Raw genomic sequence first — 9,918 nt, 5'->3', positions numbered from 1 at the left:
AACAGCCTGGCGGCCTCCAGGAAACCCCTCTGAGCCTCAGCCAGGGCTTGGGCCTGTAGAACAAGAGCCGAGGGTGAGGAGGCCCCAGATCACAGTCCTGGGCCTCCTCCAAAAGCTCCAGAGCCACTCCATGCTGGTGTCTGCGCCTGGGTGTGTCTGAGTCTGCGCATGTGTAACTCCCTGAACTATACGAATCACAGTAAAGCTTTCCTTTTTTTTTTTTTACGAACGAGGCGATTTATTAACCCAGCATCATTTGTTCTAATGTTTCTTGTTGGCAGCTGCCACCTGTCCGGCGATTCTGTCCAGATCTCTCTGTCCCTGAGGTGTCAGTTTGCAGCCGCCGTCTTGGTCCCTCTCCACCATCTTGAACCCCTCCAGGGCTTGCAGGACCCGGCGGGCCTCGCTCTTGGGGCCCCGGCTGAAGTGGCTGGGCATGACACCATTCCTCTACCGCCCCCCATAGATCTTGGTCATGGAGCCGACCCCAGCGCCACCCCGAAGGTACAGGTGCCGTGCTGTAGAGGCAGCTCGTGTGTAGAACCAGTTCTCGTCATAGGGAGCAAGCTCTTTATGCTTGGCCAACTTGACGGTGTCTACCCATTCAGGGCCTTTCAGCTTTCCGGACTTTTTGAGGAAGGCTGCCAGAGCTCTGACGGACTCCTGCTGGTTCACGTCTTTTACTGTAACGCCAGGCGTCGTGCGGCCTCGGCGCTGCGGGCCAGGGGAAAAACACAGTAAACACAGTTTTCTTAGGAAAAAAATCCTGATACTAGAATCTATGGTCAAATGAATTTTGACAAGGGTGCTAGGTCCAGTCAATGGAGAAAGAAGCACATCTTCAATAAATGACACTGCAAGGTTTCTACTTGCAGAAAAATTAAATAGGCTCCATGTCTCACACTGTACACAAAAAAAAATCATAATGGATTAAGGGCTGAAATGTATAAATTAAACCCTTAAAATTAGAACAAGTGGAGACAACTAAGTCTAGCTCTAAATGCTGGTGTAATCTAATAACAAAGCACAAACAGACAAGAAAATAAATGAGGCCTCATAAAAATAGTAACTTTTTTTCATCAAAAGGCTTTACCAAAATAAATTGAAAAATACAAGCTACTGAGTGGGAGAATGTCTTTAGAAATCATCATTCAACAAGAATCTAATAGCCATCGTGCACAAAAAAAACTTGACAACAAGAGGGCAGATGACACAATCATAAAGTTGTCAAAGGACCTGAGAGCCATTTCACTAAAGAGAACAGTGTACAACTGAAATAATAGAATCAATGTCAGTAAGTTGTACCTGTAGGGACTGTTGACTTGGTGTGTAGTTTACTGTTGACACGTTCAACAAAAATAGAATGTAAAGGGAATCACAAAGAAGCTGCCGCCAGCTCAAAAGAGGAGTGAGAGATCCTGGGGTGGTGGGCAGGGGCAGGATTTAGGAAAAACTACAAAAAGCAGAACCTGTCCAAAGTGGAAACCTGTCAGAGAAGGAAAATGCAAGACGACACCAGGGTCTTAAGTAGCGGTTAATGGGATTCTTAGGAGTGATCAATAGGAAGCCCCCTGTCTACAGCAGAGAAAAAAAATTGTGAGCTCCAGAAAAAACAAGGCAGTCCTATCAAATTCCGGCTCTCACAGGTTTCATTGTACAAGATGAACCTCTAGCCTTGGAGAAAAGTCCTGGTACATGTGGATGATGGGTAGATGGCTAGGGAGGTGAGAGTTCATTTTGAGTCTCAAATGCATTTTATTGACTTTCATGAAAGTGTACCCACACCTTCCTATCCTTAAATGTTATACAGCCTTTAAAATGCAATGTGCCCAAGAAGTGGTAACCAAGGTCACGAAGCGGAGACTGGGCTCGTCAAACTCTGACAGCCTCACGCTCCCAAACTGAAGGATCTCTGCGCTGAGCACCACTAACCCAAGAAAGTTCACCCAATTGAGGGACGCTCCACAGTTTGCATCACACCAAAGAACCCAAGTGGGTGCTTTCACCAGAATGGGAGAAGTCCACGCTTTAGAAAGCATTTGTGAATTTAAAACTTCTTACAATTAGAGTTTGCAGTAAGCTCCAAGAACAACACCACCAAAGTAGAAATTGAATGGCATTATTTGGAGCCAATTTCGATGCACTGTGTGTAATTCTGTAGCCCCACTGAGAGGGCCTCAAAGGAAAAGCTGGCTCTGGAAACACTCAAACTTAATGCGGGCCCATAAACACCCCTGGGGGTTTCTGAGACTGTACCTGTTTATAGGAGTAGAAGACCCGTCTTTCTCCCTCGAAGTCACTGACAGTTTCAAACTGCCAACCACGTGCATTGCAGCCCAACCACGATACCAGCAGGGTTCTTCTGGAAAACACTAGGACCTTGATTCTGGCTGACATTGGGAAATCCTTTGAAGAAACTTTTCACTCACTGGCTAGAAGAATGCTCTCCTCTAATTTTGCTTAAAAAAAATGTTAGTGGGCGCTCTCACATCTCTTATCACAATCCATACATTCCTCCAGTGTGTCAGCACATCTGCCCATATGCCACCATCATCATTTTCAAAGCATTCTCTTCCCACTTGAGCCCCTGATATCAGCTCCCCATTTCTTCCCCCTTCCTCCCCACCTGTCCTCCCTCATGAACCCTTGATAAGTCATAGATTATTTTGCCATATCTTACATTGTCTTCCATCTCCCCTCGCCCACTTCCCCATTATTCGTCCCCCTGGGAGGGGTTCTAGGTTGATCCTGTGATCCATGCTCCCTTTCTCAGTCGCCGCACATGGCTAAACTTTCAAGGCTATTTTGTCAGAGCCTGGGCCAGCCTCTGTCTTGTCCACAGCTCACTGCCGCATCTGTACAACACTGAGCACTGCAACTTAGAAAAGGTAGAGGAGGGGGCTGGCCCCAGGGGGACTGGGGGCCATAGAAAACCAGGTTATAAAACCTTGTTTGAGCTTCTCTTTTCCCAGCTCATCATTAAAGCTTAAGTTCTTAAAGTTCTTAAAGCCTTTGACAAAAGAAACAGGCAGAGAGGCCATGCCATGCACAAGTCCATGAGATCAGAGGGGGAGCCCAGTCCATTGACAAGATAGGGCCCTGAGAAGGCAGTGGCTCCCACGGTATGGAGCACGGCGAACTCATGGTGAGAAAATGCTGCCTTCCTGATCACTGCATGGTGAGTGCAGTGTATTCTGAGAGGCTTCCGACCAAGGGAGGAGCCCTGGTGGCACAGAGGATTAAGCCTTGTACCCACTGGCCACTCGACCAACCCTGGGAGGGAGAAAGCCGAGACGACCTGCTCCCACAAAGATGGACAGCCTCCGAATTCTTGATGGGGCAGATCTGCTCTGTGCTGTCAGTCAACATCGACTTCATAGCAGTGGGCTTCTCCAACCTAGGAAACTCATCTTCCTGTATAAAGCCATCTTCTATTGTGGTCTCTAGGGGTTTCGCTGGTTAATTTTAAGAAGTAAATTTCCAGGCCTTTTCCCCTAGTCTGTCTTAGTCTGGAAGCTCTCCTGAAATCTGCCCACCATGGGTGTCCCTGCTAGCATTTGAAGCACCAGCAGTACAGCTCCCAGCATCACAGCAACACACAAGCTACTACAGAAAGACAAACTGACAACGATGAAGGGACCAGAGGGGGCTAAAAGTATGGGGTCACATGTGATGAATAAAACATAGGAATAGAGAGAGGGGGAGTCATTGTATAAATACCGAGATGGACTGGCACATAGCAGTTATTCAGCCCTAAAGTGAAGAAGTCAGTAGGCAAGCAGAGATGGCCTTTGAATCAAGTACATTGAAAAATTATTTCAGCTGAATTACCATATAAGTACGGCTAACAAGCAGGAGAATGTTTTACGCAGAAAATTAGACATTCAATCTCCTGAATTCAGTTATAAGAGACAAGCTAGTCAAACAAGGCAGATGAGAAATAAGATAGGAATGGAGAGCAAAAATTTGAAAATTCCTTGCATAGGGATAGCAGGATAATTATTTATAGCATGAAGGCAGTAATTTAGGTGTAAAATGTCATCACCATTAATTCCAAGTTTTATTGTAGTCTGTTACAGATGAGTTCTCTGGGGATTATGGTTAACTGCTTCTTGAAATGGAAATTCTGTGAAAACAATTGACATTTCTACAATCCACAAGGAATGGGACTTTGAGAAAAATGACTTTCCAGGTGGCCATCTGAACATCAGTGCTGAATAGATAACATTCATTCTTGCTTGCTGTCATTCTCCTTAATCAGCTCCTATTAAGATAATGCTATACATGTAATTATACAGCATAGCATTATGTTAACTATTTAAGACCATCATATTGCACCATAGCTTGGCAATGTTGATCTACTGCCCCAATTTGAATACACATGTCGATTTTTCATAGATTGTCATCTAGATTCATGGCTCAAGGCCCCTGAGCAACTTAATAACCAAAAGTCCATAGTCTGTTGCTAAGCAGACTTCTCCACATTTATCTCCAAAAGCCTACTCGGCTTTCCAAAAATATGCACAAGTGGCCTTTGTTCCCGTGTTAACATTGCAAAATGGTTTACCACCATACCGCACGTGTAAATGAATCATCAAACCCATGTACAAAGTGAAATAAACTCTACAGTACAGATAATACACTCTAATGCAATGTTGGACTAATCTAGTGTCTTGCATATTTCACTTTGTCTGCATTTTTTAATCTATATATAATTTTTACTTTCTTTTTCTTTCCTCCTATTTTTTCTTTCCTTCTATCATATTTTTAAACATTTTATTAGAGACTCACACAACTCTTATCACAATCAATACATACATCAATTGTGTAAAGCACATCTGTACATTCTTTGCTCTCATCATTTTCAAAGCATTTGCTCTCCACCTAAGCCCTTTGCATCAGGTCCTCTTTTTTTTCCCCTCCCTCCCCGTTCCCCCCTCCCTCGTGAGCCCTTGATAATTTATAAATTATTGTTTTGTCATATCTTTCCCTGTCCAACATCTCCCTTCACCCCCTTTTCTGTTGTCCGCCCCCCAGGGAGGAGGTCACATGTAGATTCTTGTAATCAGTTCCCTCTTTCCAACCCACTCACCCTCTACCCTCCCAGTATCGCCCCTCATTGTCTGCATTTTTAATGGACAACAGGATTCATACTTTGAAAGACAATTCACTTTTATAAAGTTTTCAAATGCTTAAAATAGAGTTTCATTCGTTATCCCTTACAATAACTTTAGGGAGAAAAGGCTGACAGGGACTAAAACAGAAAAGTCAAGGCTCTTGTCCAAACACCCATGACAAAGGGCAAAATAGGAACTGAAACTTTCTGCTTGCTAGAGGCAACATGTTAGGAGTGGGTCTCCGTGGGTGGAGGGAGGAGAAATGGGAGTTACCGCTGAAGGTCTACTGAGTTTTTATTTGATCTGATGAAACACTTTAGAAATTAATATTGGTGGTTTGTGGGAAACAAAGATTTCTCCCAAGTTGTCTCCCCCAAATATATGCCAAACTGAGCTGCTTGCTACACCTGGTAAATGACGATAGACTTGGAGGTCAACAGGAGTAGGTCAGGGGTTATTGTCCCTAAGGGTTATCAGCCATCCAGAGCAAGCAGACACCACTGTTTATCCCACAAGTTGGGCCCACTCCCTTCTGATGAGGATAGTAGTAAACTGTTTCCCTGAAGGAGAGCCCAGGGAGGTCAAGCCCACTCAAGGGTGACCAAGGTTAGGCCGCCATCCTGAACCTAAGGTCCGCCCTTCTTGTCACATGTATGCCCCTAGTCCCTCCCCTTCCTATCATGTGTACACCTAGCTCATCCCCTTCCTGTTACGCTAATGCCCATTGTATATCCCCCTCTTATTTCTTGTATTGCCTATTGTACAGCCCCTTCCTGTGACATGTGTGGTTCCCTATAATCACGCCCCCTAAAAAGACAGATAAGCCTTGGTTAGCAATAAACGACTTGCTCCGCCTCTCTCCACGTGGAGCACCAAGCGGAGCTGAGGTGAGCATGCTACTATGAAATGTGTCTGACTCCATTATTTCAGTCTCTCTTCTATCTCTCATGCTCCCTAGGACTTGATTATAATCTTTATGTATCTTAACTGTACAATTGCACCTATTGAACCCTAGATTAGTTGTGGGGGCTGGCCTTCCCCCCATGGCTGGTAGTACAGCATGGTGGACGTAACTCACATCACTGAATTGGTCACACACCAAACGTCCGGTTTTATATATATATGTTCCCAAATTACCAAAACCCAAACTCACTGCCATCAAATAGATTCCAACTCTATAGGACAGAGTAGACCTGCCCTTGTGGGTGCCTCGACTACAAATACTTAAATATTTACAGGAGCCAGAAGTCTTTTTTTTTTCCCTAGGACCAGCTGGTGGTTTCAAACTACTGACCTTGTAGTTAGCAACCCAGTTCGTAACCCACGACATCACCAAAGTTGCTTACTGTCCCATAATAAAGCATTTTAAGTGAAAGCAACTGTGCCGGCACACTTGCAGCCCGTTCTCGCCTGCGTGCGCTTTTGTTTTCATCTTTTGTGGATTGAGTGAAGGCTTACAGAGCAGACCCGTTCTGCATTCAGCCATTCCATACATGTGTTGTTTCATATCATTTATTACAATCACCACAGTGGAACATTCCAAATCCTACTTCCTCCCTATTCCCCCACCCGCCTACCCTCCCAACCCCCAGCACTTCTGAACTTTGTCCTTGGACAAAGCAAGTGGCTGATAAATTCCAAGGTATGCATACCTCACTAGTATTAGGGTTCCCTTGCTAACTGTGCCCTCCAGCTTCCTCACTCTTTCTCCCCAGACAGGAGAGAGTTGCATCCTATGTGCTGCTCACCAGCTTTAGTCACTGCTTCTTTGAGGACCACGATGTCCCCCACAACAACAGTCAGAGCTCCCAGGTCCAGCAACTCATTCCTTTGAGTCATTTGGTTCTATTTATAAAATTTGCATGACTTAGTCCTCTGGATACCATACCACAATCATGGAAATATTTGCAATAAATATCCAGGTACTGATATCCTCTGTCACACCTGTGTGTGGTTGTGCATATTCTCCCACACATGCTCAGCAGGTGTGCCTATCCAAGCATCTGCTCATAGAAAGCCCATTATTCCTGTATGTATTTTTGTAAAGATTCTCTTGTCTGGTCCTGCTCAAGGCTGCTCACATCAATCAGTAACCATCATTAAATAAAGAAACTCCTTTGGCTTCTACCCTAAGCCTTGTTTGCACCTGGGAGAAGTTGGGCTGTCAGAAATCAGGGCCTGAGAAGCTTCCCTGGAAGATGCTTGCCTTCATCTTCACTGGCCTTCAAAAGACCCATAATAAATTTGGTTTAGCCTCTATTTTAAGGCAAACAAACCCGCACATGCTCTTCCAATTTGGTAAAAAATATATCCATTTCTTTTCACTTTTGAGACCTTAAGGAATAGGCAGACACTCCATAGGGGTAGTATGATTCCAGAGTCTGGAGAAAACTCTGTGCAGTTCTGTAACATATAACCTAATACATTTAAATTGTTTTGGTGTGTATGTGCTGATTATTATTTCTCCATGGGTAACTGGTAGAATTGTTTATTAAAACACAACTTCCTGGACCCCCTCCCAGACCAACTGAATCAGATCCACAAGTTATGGCATATTTTGACAAGCCCCACAACTAACACCACTGATTCCTAGGCAACTTAAATAAGAAAGCTCCAAGCTAGAATGAACTTCTAGATTGACTGCGTGTTTCTTGAGCGCAGGAACCAGGTCTTATTCATGCTTGTCATCCCAGCACATAGCCTTGTTTTGCTGTCTTGTTTGGGGGTGCCTAAGAGCATATTCATTGGCTGTGATGATAGTATGTCCATTATTAGTGCTCACAATCTTTCGTGTTAGAATTAGATCATGCATGATCCATTACTTAGAAAGCAGTGTAAAAATTTAGCATTGCTATAAACGGTGTAACCATTTTAGACTGCTGTTTAGCTGTGTCCTGTTTTTGTGCTGTGGTTGCTTGAATGCTATTGTGATGCTGGAAGATATGCCCCCAGTATTTCAAATACCAGCAGGATCACCAAAGGTGGACAGATGTCAGCTGCACTTCTAGGCTAAGAACAGACCACGAAGAAGGAATAGACAGTCTGCTTCTGAAGGATTAGCCACTGAAAACCTTATGAACAGCAATGGGACATTTCAGAGACAGTGGCAGAAATGAGCCCTTCGGGGGGAAGGCACTCACTGTGCACGTGGGGAAGAAGCGCTGTCTCCTCAGAGGAGCGTGGGGCTCCTGATGTGGATGGATAACACACAAGAGGATGCCCCTCGCGAAGATGGAGTGACAGCGGCTGCAGCCAAGGCACCAAGCATAAAGACAGGGCAGCTTACAGAGAACCAGACAGCGTTCTGTTCTGTCGCTACCAGTCAGAACCAACGTTTCTACTACATGGAATTCAACACGACAAAGCTTGGTGACTTCTACAAAACTCGCTCTGTGGACTTGCTCCGTTAGACCTCTAGGCTCGTAGATTCTCCAACCGTTCCGGTGATAAAGTCTTTTGTTCATGTTCATATAAAAATCCTACTCTGGTCAGATCTCCACATTCTCATTCCATTAAAACTGCACTGCTCCAGTCAGGAGAAGGGCAGTGAGGGTGGAGAAGTGGGGAAGGAACACAGTCAGTACCTTTTAGACCTCCTTCCCCATTTCCTTCTGCTCCCTCTGGCTCCTCTCTGGGTTAAGAGAACAACAGTCCAAAGCGAACCAACCCTCTGTCATCAAGTCAATTCTGACTCTAGTGGCTCTATGTAGTGTCCGAGACTTTATAGGAACAGACAGTCCCACCTTTCTTCCTCAGAGCTACTGGGGGGGTTGAACCACTAACCTTATGGATAGCAGCCCCATGCTTATCCCCCAGAGTCACCACAGTTCCTTTGGGGAAATAGTAGGAAGGGAAAAGAGAGAGACATGAGGTTTGTCTACATCAGTGGTTCTCAACCTTCCTAATGCCAGGACCCTTTAATACAGTTCTTCATGTTGTGGTGACCCCCCAGCCAGAAAATAATTTTCACTGCCACTTCATCATGGTAAATCTGCTACTGTTATGAATCGGGCAAGTCTACATGGTACAACTGTAATCAGAAATCCTCGCCCCCCCCCAAAACCCCTCCCCACGGAGGCCCCTCCTGCAGCCTCCTCCAACTGACCACCAAAGCATTGCCTCAGCCTCTAGCTTGATACCTTCCAAGGAATTCTTTTTTTTTTTAATCAGTCTTGACTCACTTCCTTCCATGGGTCCTTGCCAGTTTATCCCTCAGCCCTCCATCAGTGAGAGCACAGTTCCTTCATCAAGTTTCATTGTCTCACCTTAATCTGCCAGCTGGGCCCAACATAGAAAAGGTAGAAGTTCCCACATCCCCCAGCTCTGAAGCACTCGCTCTTCATTTAGCCTCTGTCCCTGGGAGAGCATCCACTTCCCCCACCCACCCATCACCCACCAAGGGGACACAGACCACTCTCCCTCCATGATGAATTCTGCCTCCTCAGCCTCACCTGGAGCAGGCAAGGGGCTAGTGCAACACCAGCTCCACAGCCTCTTAGCAGATTCCACAGAAGTAGTCAGTCCTACATCTCCTGAGGACGTGGGGACATTTGTCACCTGCCCTGCTGTTCTGGGGAGACAACCAGAAAGCCACATCTAACATCTTGTTACATTAGTCAGACTCCCAGGGACAAGGCATAAAGGGCCCTTCGATTCATCTTAATTAGTGCAGCTTGGAGATAAGAAGACTCCCAGACATAAGAAGCCCTAAACTATTACAGCAGCTGGAGAGCAGCTGTAACACGCCCCACTGGGACAGAGGGGAGCCGATCCCCTCAGAAAAGGAGCTCTCCTTCCTGGC

General features: G+C 45.4%; 1 pseudogene; it reads right to left on the bottom strand.

Moving 5' to 3' along the window:
- Positions 1-261: 261 nt before the first annotated feature.
- LOC142426609 (small ribosomal subunit protein eS19 pseudogene) lies at positions 262-9,460 on the bottom strand (annotated as a pseudogene).
- Positions 9,461-9,918: the final 458 nt, after the last annotated feature.

The sequence above is a fragment of the Tenrec ecaudatus genome, chromosome 14 (genome assembly GCF_050624435.1).
Source record: "Tenrec ecaudatus isolate mTenEca1 chromosome 14, mTenEca1.hap1, whole genome shotgun sequence".
NCBI classification, from domain to species: Eukaryota; Metazoa; Chordata; class Mammalia; order Afrosoricida; family Tenrecidae; genus Tenrec; species Tenrec ecaudatus.
This window is presented reverse-complemented; position numbering and strand designations above follow the sequence as displayed.